Source organism: Dryobates pubescens, chromosome 3 (assembly GCF_014839835.1).
Source record: "Dryobates pubescens isolate bDryPub1 chromosome 3, bDryPub1.pri, whole genome shotgun sequence".
NCBI classification, from domain to species: Eukaryota; Metazoa; Chordata; class Aves; order Piciformes; family Picidae; genus Dryobates; species Dryobates pubescens.
Window position 1 is genome coordinate 49,471,826 of NC_071614.1, and position 17,556 is coordinate 49,489,381.

Here is a 17,556-nt window from a genome sequence, read left to right on the forward strand (position 1 = left end):
CCAACCACCAACCCAGCACCACCACGGACACCAAACCATGGTTTCTGGAACACCTCCAGGGATGGGGACTCCACCACCTGCCTGGGCAGCCTCTGCCAGTCCCTGACCACTCCTGCACCAAAGAAACTGTTCCTCATATTCACCCTAATCTTCCTAGCTCCCCCATTCCACCCTGAGCAGCAGCCAGACCTCACCACCACCACTCCTGACCTCCAACCAAGCACTCCCCACCTCCACACCAAGCCACCCTCTGGGATGCAGGTCCAAAGCCAACCACCACCTCCTTCACCACCAGAGCACAGGCTCAGGACCAGGGTTGGTTCACACCAAGCCAGGCACCTGCAGCCATTCAGGGACTTCATGGAGCCCCTCCACAGGGCACAGCCTGGCAGGGCGTTAAGTGAGGGCAGCGACCGCCCTGCTGCCCAGAGAGGTGCCAGCTGCCCCAGGCTCAGGCAGGGGCACGTTCCCTGGGCCCAGGCCACCCACAGCCCTGCGTGGAACAGCAGTGGAGGCCTTGGGGGTTAATCTCAGAAGAGCTTTTGCCCTGAACACAAAGCACAAACACAGGCAGGAACCAGGCAAACAGCCTCGTGTGCCCAGCCACGGGATCCACATCCAGCACCCTCCGACACAGAGCCCTGGGTGATGGTGGAGAGCAGACAGCCCCAGATGCACCCCCCCAGCATCATTACCCTCCCCAGCAGCCCCAGATCCCCCACACAGCCCCAGGTCACCCCACACAGCCTCATTACCCTCCCCAGCAGCCCCAGATCCCCCACACAGCCCCAGATGCCCCCCCCCAGCATCATTACCCTCCCCAGCAGCCCCAGATCCCCCACACAGCCCCAGGTCACCCCCCCCAGCCTCATTACCCTCCCCAGCAGCCCCAGATCCCCCACACAGCCCCAGGTCACCCCCCCCAGCCTCATTACCCTCCCCAGCAGCCCCAGATCCCCCACACAGCCCCAGGTCACCCCACACAGCCTCATTACCCTCCCCAGCAGCCCCAGATCCCCCACACAGCCCCAGGTCACCCCACACAGCCTCATTACCCTCCCCAGCACCCCACTCATGCTCATGCAAAACAAGAGCCTCTCAAACACCAAATGAAGTCTCCCCAGCAGGCAGGCAAAGCCTGAAGAGCTCAGAGGGGGAACTCGCCCTCAGAACAGCTACAGCACAGATGTGGGCAGGGGGCTCCACCCCCAGCCTCTCTTCCACAAAGCACCCAGGCTCAGGACGTGCAGCAGCGCTGGCAGGAGGTGCAGCTCACCCCTCCCAGGCTCTGCTGCAGACACTTCAGGGACAGAAGAGCCAGCACAGGATGATTTGTCACTTCCCACCAGCCCAACCACAGCTCTGAATCCCTGCTAGCCAGGAGCTGCCTGCTGCAGCTGTCCTGCAGCTCTCAGAGCTCTGCTTGACCAAGCTAAGGGATCTCCAGAGGTGCCCCCGGCGCCCTGCCGGGGTGCAGGCAGGGCTGAAGGCTCCCTCAGCTGTTGATGGTTTCTCAGTCTGTCGGTGCCCAGGGGGGGATTTTTGGAGCTGGGAGCCCAGCTGGCTGCTCAAACACCACCGTGGCAATGCCTGGCACAGCACCTGGCTTCTCTCCAAGGTAAAACAAAGACAGAAGCCTGACAGTTCCCCTGGCTTTCCCAACTGTCTGCTGGAAATGCCCAGAGGGCACCAGGCCAGCACCCACACCAGCAGCAAGGCTTTGGCAGCACAGAGCAGAAAACCTTCCAGGAGCAAAGGAATCTACAGGAGGCTCAGTTTGTGCCCACAGCCTGATGTGGCTCAGCCTCCAGGCTCTAATGGCAAAATCACCTGCATCAGTCTCTGCTGAAAGGGCAGCCCTGGCCCAGCTATCAGCACTGAAGTGCCTGCTGCAGAGCCCTGGAGCCTCCTCACCACAGAAGCCTTCACAGGGTTGGTCATCTGCAAGTGCCAGCTCCACAGCAGCCTGGCCTCACCCCAGCAGGAAAAGGCCTGCAGAGCAGCTCAGCATGGACTGCACAGCTCCAAGCACTGCCAGGCTTGCAGACACCAGGCTTGCAGACACCAGGCTTGCTCCCCCTCAGCAGCAGGGACGCTCTCATGAGTGCACACAGCTGGAGCACTCCAAACACTAAGAGGTCCTCCAGGCCAGGACACAGAGCAGGTTCAGTGCAGCCTTGCAGAGACCTCAATGAATCAAAGCGTCCTGGGGGAAGGCTGGGAGATGCTCCTGCTGTGCTTGAGGCAGCAGAGCTGACTGGAGCCTCTTTTCCCAGCCCAAAGCACAGCCAGGTGGGAAGGCACAGGCTGGCTGCAGGACTGCAGATGCCATCAGCTGACCACCCCCAGCCCTCGTGAGGGTCCCACCCAGCCCGAGTGGGGGCAGTGCGTGGGGGCAGGCTGACCCCCAGGGCCACCCTGGCCAGGCAGATGGTCTCATCCTGTCCCAACAGCACTACAGATGTCCCTTTATCCTGCCTGGGGGGGGGGGCTGGCCGTTTCCTACGCTGCCAACAACAATCAAAACCTTCTTTGCAAGCAGTCAGAAGGGAGAGAGGTTGCTGAGGAGCTGTGGCTGCACTGGGAATGTTCCACAGGACCATGGCTGCAGGTGCCGTTGCCCCAGTGCCACCTCTGGGTGCCCCTTGCCTACAAACTGACTTTGTCTGGAGAGATGGAGAGGGGCTGGGTGAAGGGGAAGCCTCATGCTGTGCCCTGGACCCTGAAGGAGACTTGGATTTAGGCCTAGTGAGTGCAATCTGCAAGCAGCAGCATCCTTACCCCAGGAGCAGCCCAGCCAGCTGCAAGTCCCCACTCCTGTCTCAGCAGCAGCAGCAGCCTCCCTTTTCCCACGGTGCCAGGCTCTGCTGCGTGGCTTTGCAGTGGCACCAGCCTCCTGCTGCCTTCCTGCATGACACCACCTGTGACAGGGCAGCTGCTTCTCAGCTCCCCACCCGGGCACAGAGACTACCAACACTCAGCCCCAGCCCTGCAGAGCAGCACCAGGGCCTGGAAGGGGCTGACAGCCCCCACGAGGGATGCTGGCACAGACCCTCCATGCCAAACGTGGGGGACTCCCATGGGAAAGGCACTTCAGTATCCAGACCTCTCCTTTCCAGCCTCCACAGAGGCCTCCAGACTCCCCCAGCAGGCTAATGGCCAATGCTTGCTGCAGCTTTCCCTTCCCAGGGCAGCACACCCCAGAGCTGGCAGTGCTCAGGCAGGGCTCTGCAGACTGGCAAAGGGCTGCCACCCCCCCCAGACCAACCACCTACAGCCCCCTGGCACCCTGCCTAGTGGCCATGGAGGTGCTGGGGAGAAGGTTGGACTGGATGATCTTAGGGGTAGAGGTAACCTGATGATTCTAAAGCCAGGGCCATGGCAGCTCCTTGGCAGACCATCAGAGCTCCTCCTGAGGCCAGGCTGTGCAGAGCTGCTCCCTGAGGAGCTGCTGGGCTACCCCAGGGTGGGAACCCCTGGCAGCTGAGCCCAGACCCTAAGGCCAGGGGCTGGCACAAGCTGCCCAGGCCCCTGGTCAGCCTGAGGGCACAGCCCTGCACACCATGCTCCTGCTGCAGCTGTCAGTCCCCTGGGCAGAGCTGGATGAGGGGAGGACACTCCACACTTCATGGCATTTGCCAGGTCACCCCAAGCAGATGCAGGAAACCCTTGGGATCCATCCCCTTCATCACTGCCTCATACCAACAACCCTGGGGAAGGACTTGAGCAGCAGAGCTCTGTGTGGTGCACTGCCTGCTGACCCTGGCACCCTGGGGAGCATTCCCTGCTGACCCTGGCTCCCTGAGATGCTGCATGAGCAGCAGCAGCAGAGGAAGCAGGCAGGACAGCTGCAGAGGGCCAGGCCTGCAGGGGAGCGAGCCGCTCGGGAGCTCTGGGCACGCTGTGCCTCTGGGGCTGCAGTCTGTCTGTGCAGCACTCCTGGGTTTTGCTGGGGTGAGGAGTGGCTGCTGGGAGCACTGGGAATTGCTGACAGGAGATGACAAAGCTGACCACAAGCTGGCTCAACACATTCACTGTGAAACTGCAGTAGCTAGAACGTGCTGCGTGGCTTCTTCCTACCACAGTCTTAGCTGTTGTGCAAAGTGCAGTAACCAGGAGAGGAGGCAGCTGGAGAGCTGACCTGAGCTGCCTGCAGCCCAGCTGCTCCTCTGGCATGTGCTGCACACCCTGCAAGAGCATGCCCAGCCTGATCTATGACTATCCAGGGACCTGGGCAGGAAGGACTGCAAGAAGACACTGAAAGGCCACCCCAGACAGGGCTGTGATGCAGCCACAGCTCGCTCAGCACCCTGCAGGCTGGATGTTGCTAGGGAAATCATCACCCTGCAAATGTCCTCACCTGCCCACAGCACAGGAAGAGACAGAGGGTTAACAGCAGCTTTCTGCAGCACAGCTACCAGACCAGAGCAAGCTGATCACTGAAGGGGCTTACAACAGAGGCCAGAAAAAGGTAGGAAGCCTCAACAAGCCAAGTGAGGCAGGAATGAGGCTCCACCAGCTATGCCTTGCCTCTAGACCCCTCCTAGGAACCCTTCTGTAGGAGCTGGAAGGACATTCTGCTCACCAAGAGCTTCCTCCCAGAGGGATGCTGGCAGCTGGCTGCTGCAGAAGTCATTTTCTTTGTCCTGCACGAGTGGCAGCTCAGCTCAGGGGAGACAAGAAGGGGAATGCAGGAGGGGCAGTGAGGAGAGCTCTTGGCTGTTGGAAGAGGCCAACTGCTGGGCTGGAGCACCAGCACCAGTCAGCCTTCCTGCAAACCTGCCACAGGGAAGCAAGCAGCTCCCCTCAGGAAAGCCAGCAAGGGAGCTTGTGTGCAAGGGCAGAAGGCAGCAGCAGGGCTGGCTCCCAGGAATGCAGAAGGTTAGAGCCTTTGCAATCCAAGCACAGGCTGGAAGCACACAGCCCCCTGGGGGGGATCTGTGGCTGCCCTAATGGGGAATGAAACCCTCACAGCAGCCTGGATCCTTAGTCCTGGGGGAGAGGTGTTCTGAGAGCCTCTGCATGATGAAAGCTTTCCAGCTGCTGCTGCTGGAGACCTCGTGCTCAGGTCTTGGGGTATGACTTTTCCCTGCCATACTCTGCATCTCCATCTCCTCTTCTGCCCCCAGCTGCCCCACGGTGCTGTCCTCAGCTGCTCTCTTACACCACTCTTCTGGTCCCTATTGCTAAGAGTATTCTGGCTCCTTGCTGCCCAGGAGGTTTGTCTTTGGTCTTCCAGTAAGAGATGAAGGGCTCCTGTTGTCAGCATGCAGATGGAGAACTCAGCCACAAGCATGAACAAGGCTCAGGGCTAAATTTAGCCCAAAGAGGACAGTCTCAGTCACAGGGAGTACATGAGGAGGCAATTCAGAGCTGAGCCTGTTTCAGATGCTCCCTGGTGGTGCCCATCTGCCTCTAGGCGACAGAGAGAGCCTGGGGAGACCAGGCTTAGCCTCTGAGCATCACCCCACAGGCTTGCTTTCAAAGGAAGGAGAAGCCACCCCCAGGTCCTGGCATGCTCATGGCTCAGACACTGACACCACAAGGGACGTTCCAGGCTGTCCCACCACCCCAAGGCATTCGTGGAGAGGGGACTGAAGTGGTGTTCTGTGATCACAGCAGGCACAGCTGAGAGCTCTGAAGGAGAGCCGCGAGAATCAGAGCCATCAGTCAGTTCCCACACCTGGCTTTGACAAACTGCCAGGGGGATGCTGGGGAAGGTGGACAAGGAAAGCAGAGGAACAAAGAGCACACTGAGTGCAGCAGGCAGGGGGCAGGTAACAGCCAGAGACCCCTAAGTGATTACAAAAGAAGCCAAAGCAGTAACAGTGGCACCGGGGCCAGGGCCATGCCAAAGGGCAGGAGGAGAAGAAAGGCAGGAGGGCAGCATCTGAGCCACAGCTGCCGCCGGCTCCAGGCTGCCTGGGAGGAGAGCAACCAGGGCTGTCCTGCCCCTGGAGAGTCTGCATGGGACAGAAGTGCTCTCAGGGTTCATCTCCCTGTGGGGCTGCAGCTTCCCGAAGGGCTCAGGCGAAGAACCTGCTCTTGACGTGAAGAGCTGACCGCAGGCAGCAGGCAGAGCCCTGGGGCTGCTGACCCGGGGAAGGGCAACACTCACTGAGCCTCCCTGAGAGCTCACAGAAAGCAGCTCTGGAGGCAGCTGCAGGCACGGAGGGGTGGCTCAGGTAGAGGAATACTCCAAAGGGAAACACAGAAAGTCACGTTTTCAATTTCCCACGGGACCCTGGGGTGGTCCCCTGGGGTGGTCCCCCGGGGTGGTGTGCTCAACCACACAGGTCAGAAGCTGGGAGCATCCTCATGGCAAAGAGCAGAAAGAAAGAGCTGTGGTGCTTGGAACTCTAAGCAAAGTGGGGGAGAGATGCAGGGAATGATCACTCTAACTGGAGGAACAGCCACAAGAAAAGGGACTGCTAGGACTAAGCAGAGTGCCTGCAAGGAAGGGCTGCTCAGCAAAGCTGTGTCACAGAGGTCAGGAAGCAAAAGGGCAAAGAGAAATTGCCAAAGCCAAGCAGATGCAAATAAACAAAGCAAAACGTTCTTGAATGACACAAACTAAAAAGAAGAAGAGGAAGCCCAAGGGAAGTGGCAGCCCAGCAGCCCTTGCCGAGGCCTTCAAGGGAAGCCTAAGAGGGGAGAGGGGCTGCTGCTGCAACCACGTCAGGGTGCTGAGCAGCAGACGTCAAAACCAGCCCCAGAGCACTCGCCAGAACCTGGCCTGTGAGAGAGCCCTGAGGAGCTAAAACTGCAAGTGGGGCAGGTTCTGATCTGGGAGGGAGAAGAGGCATCCCCACACTCCCCTGCCCCCAGCACCCCATCGCTCCTGCCTGCCCTCCCTGGGCAGCAGCTGCAGCACAGGGGGGCTGGAGGGTGACCTTTAGGCAGTGGCCATCAGCTCCCCTCGGCACAGGCACCAAAGCTGCCTCTAAACAGCCACATCTGCTCTCAAGGGGAGCAACCTGTGCCACCTCTGCTTAGGAGGCTTTGGTAGCAGAGGCCTTAAGGGCAGGACTTGGCTGCAAACCCCCTTAGCAAGGCACAGGTACTGCCTGGACTTCAGGGACACTTCCTGCTCCAGGGTCCTGAGCACACTGCACCAGCCGCAGGCGCTGCCGTGGCTGCTTCTCCCGCCACAGGGAGCTAAGGAAAGGGAATTCATTTACCTGCAAAGCTGGGATGGAACCTGTGCAGGATCAGCCCAGCTCTTCCCCTTCTCCTTCTCCAGCAGTGCCACTCTCAGGGCACACAGGGTTGCCCTTGGGAGACAAGGCAGTATTTCCCAGTGCAGGCAAAATACTCCCTAGGAGATGCAGCTCCTTCCTACACCAGTGGAACCCTCCCTACCTCTTCAGGCAGCAGAGCTCTGTAGCTCCACCAAGCCCCATAGCCTGCTCTGTGGCTTCACCAACCCAGTGCCAGCCATACCTGGCAGCAGCTGGCTCTGTGCCCGCGGTGCACTGAGTCAGAGCCCTGCCCCTGCCCAGGGCTGCTCCACTGCTGCCAACCAGAACAGCTCCAGGGAAGGGTCAGAAGCTCTCTGAGCAGCTGCATGACTTGGGTTCAGCTCCACTGCTGCTGACCAGCTCTGAGCCAGCCCAGCTGGGCACAGCCCCAGAGGGTCCATGGCTATGGACTCCTGAGGCAGCTCAAGGCCATCCTGAGCAGGCCCTGGGGGGCCGGGGCAGAGGTTCTCACGGCGTCACTGCTTGCATGCAGAGGACACAAACCACCCTGCAGCTGGCCTGTGCTGAGCAGCCCCCAGCCTGACCCCAGCAGCCACATTCCAGCTCCAGCTGCACAGCAGCAGCAGACACCAGGGAAAGCCAACCCCAGGGACAGGCTGCACCAGCACAGATTTAGTCTCTCCTCCACTTTCTGGGGGACCAGCATGGAACACTCCCCACAGAGACAGCTCCCAAGCACCTCACAGTTGTTCTCCATCCTTGGCATCACTCATCCCAGCACAGAACCACAGCATGGAGGGGCTGGAAGGGACCCCCAGAGCTCACCCAGCCAACCCCTGCCAGGGCAGGGCAGCCAGGGCAGGGCACACAGAACACATCCAGGGGGGGCTGGAAAGGCCCCAGGGCAGGCTCCACAACCTCTCTGGGCAGCCTGCTCCAGGCTCCAGCAGCCTCACACCAAGGAAGTTTCTCCTCCTGCTGAGGTGGAGCCTCCTGGGCTCCAGTCTGTGTCCCTTGCTCCTTGTCCTGTCTCAGGACAGCTCTGAGCCCCTGGCCCCTTCTTGCCCCCCACCCCTCAGACCTGTACAGACACTGCTCAGATCCCCTCTCAGCCTTACCAAGACTAAACCACCCCAGGTCTCTCAGGCTTTCTGCATAGCAGAGATGCCCAAGCAGGCATCCAGAACAGTGCCAAGCACTTGGTGTGTGGCCACCATGCAGATGCTGCTCTTCCAGAGCAGCAGGCAGGGGCCTGAAGCACAGCCCCTGGGAATGTGCTGTGATCTCACCAAGAGTGTGCACCTGAGTCCTCATCCCTGGGGGTGTTCAAGAGGGGACTGGACATGGCACTTGGTGCCAGGGTTTAGTAGTCATGAGGTCTGGGGTGACAGCTTGGACTTGATGACCTTTGAGGTCAATTCCAACCTCATTGATTCTATGATTCTATGAACTCTTCTGGTCCAGGATCTCCTGACTCCAAGAACTTCTGCAGCCAGCCACCACCCACCCAGCCTGCACCAGCTCTGCTCTCAGGAGATTCACCCTGATTCAGATTGCATTGGGTTGGAAGGGACCCTCCAAGGGCATCTTGTCCAAGCCCCTGCAGGCACAGGAACAGCTCCAGCTGGAGCAGGCTGCCCAGGGGCACATCCAGGATGAGTTTAACTGTCTGCAGGGATGGAGCCTCAAGCACCTCCCTGGGCAGCCTGTGCCAGTGCCTCCCCAGCCTCACTGTGCAGAACTTCCTCATAATCCTGACCTAAAAGCCTCCTGAGGATGGACAGCCCAGCACAGGCTGATGCCCTGCTGCATGGGCACAGGGTGCAGGGGCTGCAGGCAGGAGGGGGCTGCTGGAGCTGAGCACCTTGTGCCCTGCTGGTGCCATTTATAGCTCAGCTCTCACTTGTGTGTCTCCTTGCTAGATTAGGAGCCTGGCTCAGGCAGGCCAGGGGAGAGCCTTAAGAGGGTTAAGTGATTTGGGGCAGGATCAGCTCTGTCTCCGCCCTGCCCACCGTTAACCCTTCCATGGCACTGCCCACGCTGGGCAGCAGGAGCTCAGCTCCTTCCAGCATGGCCAAGAGCAGCAACCTCCTCCTCCTCCTCCTCCACCAGCTTCCAGGCATTTAAAGAAACTTGGCACAAAGGGAGCTGATGCCATCGAGGAAGAGGCAGCTCCAGGCAGACCTCAGAGCAGCCTTCCAGTACCTGAGGGGCTCCAGGAGAGCTGGGGAGGGACTTGTGACAGGGGCTGGGAGTGCCAGGACGAGGGACAATGGCTTTGAGCTGGCACAGGGGAGACTGAGAGTGGAGAGGAGGAAGAAATCCTTGGCAGTGAGGCTGGGGAGAGCCTGGCACAGGCTGCCCAGGGAGGCTGTGGCTGCCTCCTGCCTGGAGGTGTTCCAGGCCAGGCTGGATGAGACCTTGAGCAGCCTGGGCTGGGGGGGAGGGGTCCCTGCCCGTGGCAGGGGGCTGGAGCTGGAGGATCTTTGAGGTCCCTCCCAACCCAACCATTCCATGACTCAGTGAATCCTGCTCACCCCAGCCACAGCTCAAGGGTCAAAGAGCAGGGGAAGGAAGCAACAGAGCTCTGCATAACCCAGCAAGTGGTGCTGTGAATCCAGCCTCAGATGGCTGTGAAGAGCACAGACTCCAAAGATTCTGCACATACCTCAGGTCAAAGGGTCCTTGGCCTGGAGACATCTGCTCAGCTCCTCATGTCATAAGGAACCTCTCTTTCTCCTCTCTGCTCTCCTGGCTCATACACAGTGCCCAGACATCACCCCTGCAGCCAGCTCTGCCCTCCCACACAGCCCCAGAACAACTGTGCTGAGGACAGCCCAGGGAAGCAAAGGGTAGAGCCAAGCTGTGGGGAGCAGCAGCTGTGGCCCAGGTGCCACAAGAGAGCCTGCAGAGAGCTGGGAATGCAGGGGACAGTCAGAGACGAAGCCATCAGCTTCTCCAGCACATCCTTCCCAACCTCTGCTCAGTCCTGCAGGGCTCCTAAGGGAACACTGCAACAGCCAACTGTACCTGGTACCTCATGGAGGGCTTCAGAGGGAACCATGACTGCTGGCTAAGGATTCACCTCCACCTCCTAAGGAAATGTTTGCTTTAAGAGAACAGTAACTCAAGAAGTGTGATGATTAAACCCAGTCTGGAGGCACTCAGCAAGCGAGGTCAGACCCAGGCTGAAGCTGGGACAGGAAGAGAAGTGGCTCTGAGCTGTGTGGGGCACCAGGAGAGACAACACAAGGCAGCTGTACTCTGCTGTCCAGCATCCCTCCACACCTGGGCTCTGTCCTCTCCTCTGCTCCTTGCAACAAAGGAGGGAGAAAAAGGGGAAGAAAAGTGATGATGAGCTCAGATGGAGCTGAAGAATAAGGGAGAGAGGAGAGAGAGCTGAAATGAGCTATTCACAGGAAGCAACCAAGTCTGGGCAGGGGAAGGTAGAAGCTGAAAAGCTGGGAAAGCAGATGGCTGGGGATGGGTTTGGCTTCTGCCCCTGCCAAACCTTCTTGAAATGCCCTGCTGAGGGAGCTGGCACTCAGGCCATGGGTAGCCCCTGCCCACCAGGTCTTCTTTGGAAGGCCAGGACAATGCCAGCCCCAGGCTGGGACCTCTGGCTTCAGAGGGGACCACACTGCTTTGTTGTGCAGCACTGCAAAGCAGCAGGAGCTGCAGCAGGCTCTGGTGGAGGTGTTTGGGTCCAGCTCTGTAACAGAGGCTGCAGAGAACTCCCTGCTGGGTTAAGCACAGCTGAGCCTGCAAGCAGGAAAGCCCTCCCCTGGCAATGCATCCAATGCAGCTGTGCATCCTTGGTGTTGCAGAGGCTTCCTTCAGGGAGCAGCCCAGCCCCAGCAGCAGCCTGAGCCCTGGGATGGAGGCAGCAGTGCCACAGGCCCTGGCTCTGTAGAGCCACCAGGCCCTGTGCTACCTGCAGAAGGGCAGCCCGAGGGGATGTGCTGCACTGCACAGCTCTCAGGCAGCTGCCACCGGCTCACAAGTCCCTTCCTGTCCCACGGCTGCAGCTCCACGCTGCCCCAGTGCCATGCATCAGAACTGGCATCCCCAAGCCTCAGGGTGACGACAGCATCCAGCAGCAGCATGGCACTCAGGGGGCTGCTGGCATCCCCAGGACTAAAGCTCAATAGCTCCTGGGTTGTGCCCCTGTGGGCATGTGGCTCCACTCCCGGGGTGCCTGAGACAGGCAGAGCCACCACCACCCCCCTGACCAGGGCACCTCAGGGCACAGGAGGCTGAAGTGAGAAGTAGACCAAACTTTGACGTTTGTTGAGCTAGAAGCAGAGCAGCTGCTGGCCCTGGCGGGGTGAGCATGGTAGAGCTCCTACCAAGTCACACTGCCCAGGGGGCTGCTACCCCCTGGAAACAGATGACTGCAAAAGCAGGCCCAGGCTGCTGCCTCTGGAGGCACACTGACCCCAGAGGACAACCTGCAGCCACTTCCCAGGCACTCCACCGAGCAGCTCCTTGCTGTGCGCCGGCTGCCGCCTCCCAGCCCGGCGTTTTGCAGGGCAGTTCACCTCCCACTGCAGTGGGGGACGTGGACCACCCAACCCTCCTTCCTGAGCCCTTCTGGGGAGCAGCCTCTCTCGGTTTGGTGACACTCAAACAAAGCCCAAGAGGACAAAGCTCTTCTCCCGACCCGGAGCTCAGGGCGGCTGCGGGGGAGGCACTTCCAGCACCTTCTGAAAGCAGTCCCCAGGCTCCTGCTTCCTGCTCTCACACCAACAGACCTCTGGTGCTCCTCACTACGGCACTGCAGCGCTCCAGAGGCTCAGGGACTGTCACCTGGAAGCAGCTCCCTGGTGGCTGCAGTGGAAGGGATCAGAGCCTGAGAACTGCACTGCTGTGAGGTGCGGGCAGGGCCAGCAGCTGGCAAGCCATGGAGCTGCCCCCTGCCCTCACACCCACCCCACACAGAGCCCTGCAGGGACCTTTGCTGCTCACATCACAAAGTTAACCCTTTCACTGCATGGCTTCTTTTTCTTCCACCTCCCTGAAGAAAATGCCAAACTGTGCCCCTGGAAATGCCACCCAGGCCAAGCATTTTGTGCTGTGGAGTGAGAGCTCTGCCCTGCAACCCTCTCCCTTTTCACTGCAGTGGCTTCTGCCTGATTAAATCAACAGGCAGGCAATTAATTGTCAGCCTTCATGGTGTAAGCCAGCAGCCAGCAGAGGAAATCTCTCCCACCCCTCCTGCACCAAAGCAGGGACAGAGAGCAGCATCTCCAGCCCAGGCCTCTCCCAGCTCTCCAGCCCTGCCTGCACTTGAAGAGAATGGCTCAGCTGGAAGGGACCTGCCCTGCTGAGCCGGTCCAGCTGCAGCCCCTGGTGCTTCACCTCAGCCACAGCACCACTGGACAAGGGGCTGGTGGCCACACCAGCTGCCCCCAGCAGCACAGGGCAGCCCCTGGGACACTGAGAAGGTTTTCTGGCAACCCAGGGGCAGTAAAGCACCAAATGCTTAGGGAGAGGGAAGCAAAGCTGTGTGGCTGAGCTCGCAGGAAGGCCAGCCTGCACCTAACCCCGCTGCTGCCCTGCTGGGACTTGCCTGCACCCTGCCCTGGACACCAGAGCAGGTGGAGATGCAGCACCTGCTGGGGTTGGGGTAAAAACCTTCACACCACCCCCAAAGCCCTGAGTCAAGCCCCCAAACACAAGAGGGAACAAAGCCAAGGCAAGCCCCAGGCACTGGCTGCAGCAGATGCTGAGCTGCCCTGGGAGGGGGAAATGCTTCCCTTGGCTGCCAGGCACAACCCTGCAGCTGGAGCACCTTGAGCACGCCAGGGGTGCAGGAAACAAGGTCCTGTGTAGCTAACACCTCAGACAGGTCTGCTCTCAGCACATCTGTTCTGGAGAGCTTCCAACCCCACCTGGCCACTGTGATCCTGGGCAAGCTGCTGCAGGTGACCCTGTGCTCCAGGGGGCTGGACTGGGTGACCCCACCCCCCCAGGCCCCTGCCACCCCCACCCTGGCATTGTGTGAAAGCAGGATGGGGCTTTCAGCCTTCACTTCAAAACTACCATCCAGGAACCTCTGCCTGCCTCCAAGCCCAGCCACTCCCAGAGTCAGCATCACCCCACAGCAGAACTGCTCCCATGCTGTGTATGACAGCACTGCCAGCTGCTGCTCCTCCAGCCTGCCTGGCACCAGAGATCAGCCCTTGCCAGCCAGCTCCCGTGCCCAGCTGGACAGCTTGTGCTCAGCAGGGAGCAGCACTGAAAGCCTCTGCAGGAACTCAGCCCTGGTGCTGCTGATGGCAGCCCTACAGCATCTTCTCTCCTCTGCAGTGGTGCCCACCCCAGCCTGGGCAGCACCCAGCCACCACCACTGCCTGTTGTTCTGAGCAGCTACTGAGAGTTCTGCACTGCTGGAAAGTGAGGACAAAGCTGCAGAGCTTCCCTGCATCATCTCCAAGGCAGGCTTGGAGGGCTGCAGGTGCTCACTGAGACCCCCCCCTGCCCTGGGTGTGTTTGTGCTCACAGGACTGCCAGCCGTACCTGGCACACCCAGGACTGCCCACTGCAGCCTTCCCACCAGCACCCCAGAGCCCTTGAGTGCCACAGGCCAGTGACAGCAACTAAGCTGCTGACCAGCCAGGCTGTCCCAGGGTGCAGCCAGGAGGATGCCCACACTGCACCACTCCATCCTCCCTCCTCCACCACCTCTCCTGCCAAGTGCCAACGAAGCCAAAGGGTGCCCAGAAACACTCCAAGGGCACTGTGCTGTGGAGCAGCCTCCACCCTAGCAAACTCGAGGTGGGAAGCTTAGGGGTGGGCAATGTCCTTCCTGCTGCACTCCCCAGGAAGGGTTGCAGCCAAACCACCTGCAGGAAACCATCTCTGGCCAGGTGACTCTCCTGCAGGTGACTCCTCCAGCCCCCAGGCACGGTTCAAAGCCACTAGACTCTGGCACCCACTGCAGGGCACAAGCCACACTGCCCTGCAGTGCTGGCTCCTGAGGACACTCATCCTGACCAGCCTCCTGTCTGCCCACACTGAGGGGAACCAGGTCCCACTCCTCCCTTCCCAGAGAAGGCCATGGCTTGCCCTCCCCCTCTGCAGAGGGGCTGGCAGCCTGCCTGACCCCAGGGATCCTGCAGCCAGATGCTGCCCATGGCCACCTCTGCCTGCTGCCCCCAGCCCACCTCACTGCTGGGATGGATGCTTGCTGGGGCTCTGCCAGGGGAGGAGAGCAGAGAGCCAAGGTTCCACACTCAATTCATTGACTTTTCATCAAGAGGGGTGCAGCGTCTGCTGAGGGACAGGAGTGCTGGGGTGGTCTCCACAGGAGGTCTCTCCTTCCATCAGACAACCCTGGCAGGGTTCAGGTGGATGACTCCACAATGCTCCCTTGGTGGCTGCCCAGGAGCCCCAGGAAGAGCCCCAAACCCTCTGCCCCCAGCCCCTACTTACACCAAAGCTCCTCCCAGCGAGTCCCCAGCCCCCAGCCTCAGGCCAAGGCTCCCTCTCCTCCTCTTCCCAGCCTGGCCACCATGATGGAGAGGCCACAAGCAACTGCAGAGCAGAGCTGACTGCGGGGCAAGGGAGCAGCAGCAGCGTTGAGCTGCTGACTAATCTGAGCAGGCCTGGCCGTGCCCAGGCCCTGTGCCCATGCCCAGGGCCCTGTGCCCACGCTGGGGTGCCACAGAAATAGCAAAGCGCCTTAGCGCCGCTGCCAGCCCCGGGACTCGCAGCCATACCTTAATGCAGCTTAGCCAGGAATAGCCCCACCTGAGTCCATCCCAGCAAGTAATGCTTGGTAATCCCACAGTGACAGGAGGAGCAGAGCTGTGCCAGGGAGCCCACAGGCCAGGCCTGACCTCCTGCACGCCGCACAGCACCACGGCAGGGCAGGGACAGCCCCGAGTCCGGCGGGCCAGGGGCGACAGCGACCGGCAGAGGTGTGAGGAGCAAGCACCCAGCACCCCCACGCTCTGCAGGAGTGCAGCAGCAGCCCAGGTCTCCCCAGAAGGCCACAGGACCTTCAGGGATCTGCAAGTGTCACCCAGAGGAGGTGCCCAGGAGAAAGAACAGCAGCCTGGCACGCAGGGCCTGGAGGCCCCGATCGCTCCCCCCCTGCGCAGGTGCCAGCAGCAAACCCAGGGGCAAGCACAAATGCAGCTGGCAGCTGGGCATTGCCTGGCTCTGCACACAGAGCCCCACAGCCCCTGCCCTCAGGGCAGCAGCTTGATGCACCTTGCAGCACCTCGAAGCCCAGCTGGTGGTCCAGATCCCAGAACAGAACCACCACCAGGCTGGGCTGGGCTGTGACCCTGAGCCCACCCTGGGGCTGGGGACAGATCTCCAGAGGCCCCTTCCAAGCCCTAGCACCCTGTGACCCGGGGAGAGGGGGCTCAGGAGCTGTGACACACAGCAGTGCTCTGGCAGCAGGTCCATCAGGAGGCTTTTGGGTCACGTTTCAGGGCTATGAGCCTCAGTCAGAAGCAGCTGGGGGTCAGCCAGCACAGCAGCGATGCTCTGCCTGAGGAGGGCTGTGACTGACAACCAATACAAGTGAGGGGCACTAGACAAGCCCCCTGTAAATGCCAACCAAGCAACTCCTGGCCAGAATGAGCATGCACTTGGGTGGACACAAGCACAGCACACCACCAAACCACAGCTTCCTCCCCTGCCCCAACAAGGAAGCCTGGAGGGCTGCACTCCATCCGTGCAGGCACTTCGGATCAACCTGGGACCACTGCCCATGGAAAACTGATCTGGAAGCTGGAGAGGTCCATTAGAGGTTTGGGACATTCAGCTGTCAGCCATTAGTGTGTCTGAACACCCAAGAGCTCTAATAGCCGTGCTGCAGGGAAATGCAGCTGGAGAGTGAACTTCCTGAGCAATTAAGGGGCAGAGCTACCACTGGTTAATTGCACTGGAATGAAATCCAGGACTGAAAGGGGAAAGGAGAGCCCACATTGCTCTAGAACCAACACAAACACCAGCAGAGGCTGCTGCAGGGCACAGACCTGCCCTGGGACCTCCTGGATGGCATCAAGATCCAGTTCAGTGGGCATGGGAGTGGGTGAGGTTGGACTGGATAACCTCTAAGGTCTTTTCCAACCTTAATGATGCTGTGAAACTGCGCTGAGCTTCTCCAGCTGCAGCAGCCCAGCAGCAGCACTGCTCAGCGAGCTCAGGCTCCTGAAGCCCTTCAGCGACCTCAGGTCACACACAGGTGACAGGAAGGAGCCAGTGAAGGGCACACAAAGGAGGTACAGGGAGGGCTTGGGTGCAGGAGGACAGAATGAGTCCCAGGAAGGCACATTCTGTGATTCCTTTAGAGTGGCACAGAGGCAGGAGGGAACAAGGTCCCTGCCAGGGTCCCACTGGGCAGTGTGAGCTCTCAGTACAGCACAGCGCAGTTTGCAGCCTCTCCCCAGCCCAGCAGCTCTGAAGCTGTGACACTGATGCCACTGATCAAGGCTCAGGAAATTAATGTTGGTGCAAAGGCGAAGTTCAGCCCTCTGCTGCCAAACCTCCACAGCCCTGCCAGCTGCAACATGGTGCCAGGAGCTCGGCAAACGCTAACCTCTGCACCCAGCCTGGAAGAGAAGACAGCAGCTGCAAATGCTGGGACCGAGTCCCCCTCCTGCTGACCCCAAGGGCGCCCCGAGGGACTGGGCAGTACTCACCACCTATCTTGGAGCCTCTTCAGACAGAGCGCACAGGGCTCGACCGCCTGGGGGAGGAGACACAAAGCAAAGATCAGGAGCAGCACAGCCTTCCCCTCCCCGCCTGCCGGCCCCCTGCAGCGAGCTCCGTCGCCAGCCACAGGGGAGCTCAGGCTCGCCCTGAACGGCCACCCCTGCTCCGGGCCCCCTGCCCTGCACAGCGACTGCTGCCCGCAGCCCTGCCTCGGCCTCCGGCCCGAGGCACAGCAAAGCAGCTCCCAGGTGGGAGCACCCAGCTCCCTCTCAGGCTGTTCCAGCGTTTGAAGTCCTGCACAAAGCATCCCTCTGCTTTCAGTCTTCCCTCTGACGCTCATCCTTCACAGTAAGCATCGAGCCTGAGCTCCAAAGGGCTGCTCAGCCATACACTGCCAAGTGCCACTGCCAGGGCCGTGAGCTAAAGCCAGGAGAAACAGAGCCAAGCCAGAAGCCCAGCCTCAGGCTTCCTGGAGCCACCAGGCACTGCTCTGAGGGCTGGCAGCCACTTCTCCTTCCCTGCAGCAGGGAGTGGGACAGTTTGCATCCCTTCAGCATCTCCCAGGTGTGAGTCCTGATGGCCAGCAGTGCCTGAGGAGTCAGGAGAGCACCAGCAGGGAGCCCACCTGCTCCACCCTCCTCTCAGAGGCTTAGCAGATCACAGCCAAGAGCCGGGCTGT

The 17,556-nt window shown here is 60.4% G+C and overlaps 1 protein-coding gene across 2 annotated transcripts in view; it reads right to left on the reverse strand.

The window, feature by feature from the left end:
* The window catches only part of HPCAL1 (hippocalcin like 1), a 47,314-nt gene that overhangs the window by 17,028 nt on the left and 12,730 nt on the right, over positions 1 to 17,556 (reverse strand). Inside the window, exon 2 of one of the 2 annotated variants that reach the window (XM_054180123.1) lies at positions 16,865 to 16,911. The exons of the other annotated variant lie outside the window; for it this stretch is intronic. The gene's annotated coding sequence lies outside the window, so the exon portion shown is untranslated. The remainder of the gene's footprint in view (positions 1 to 16,864; positions 16,912 to 17,556) is intronic. 2 annotated transcript variants of the gene reach the window in all.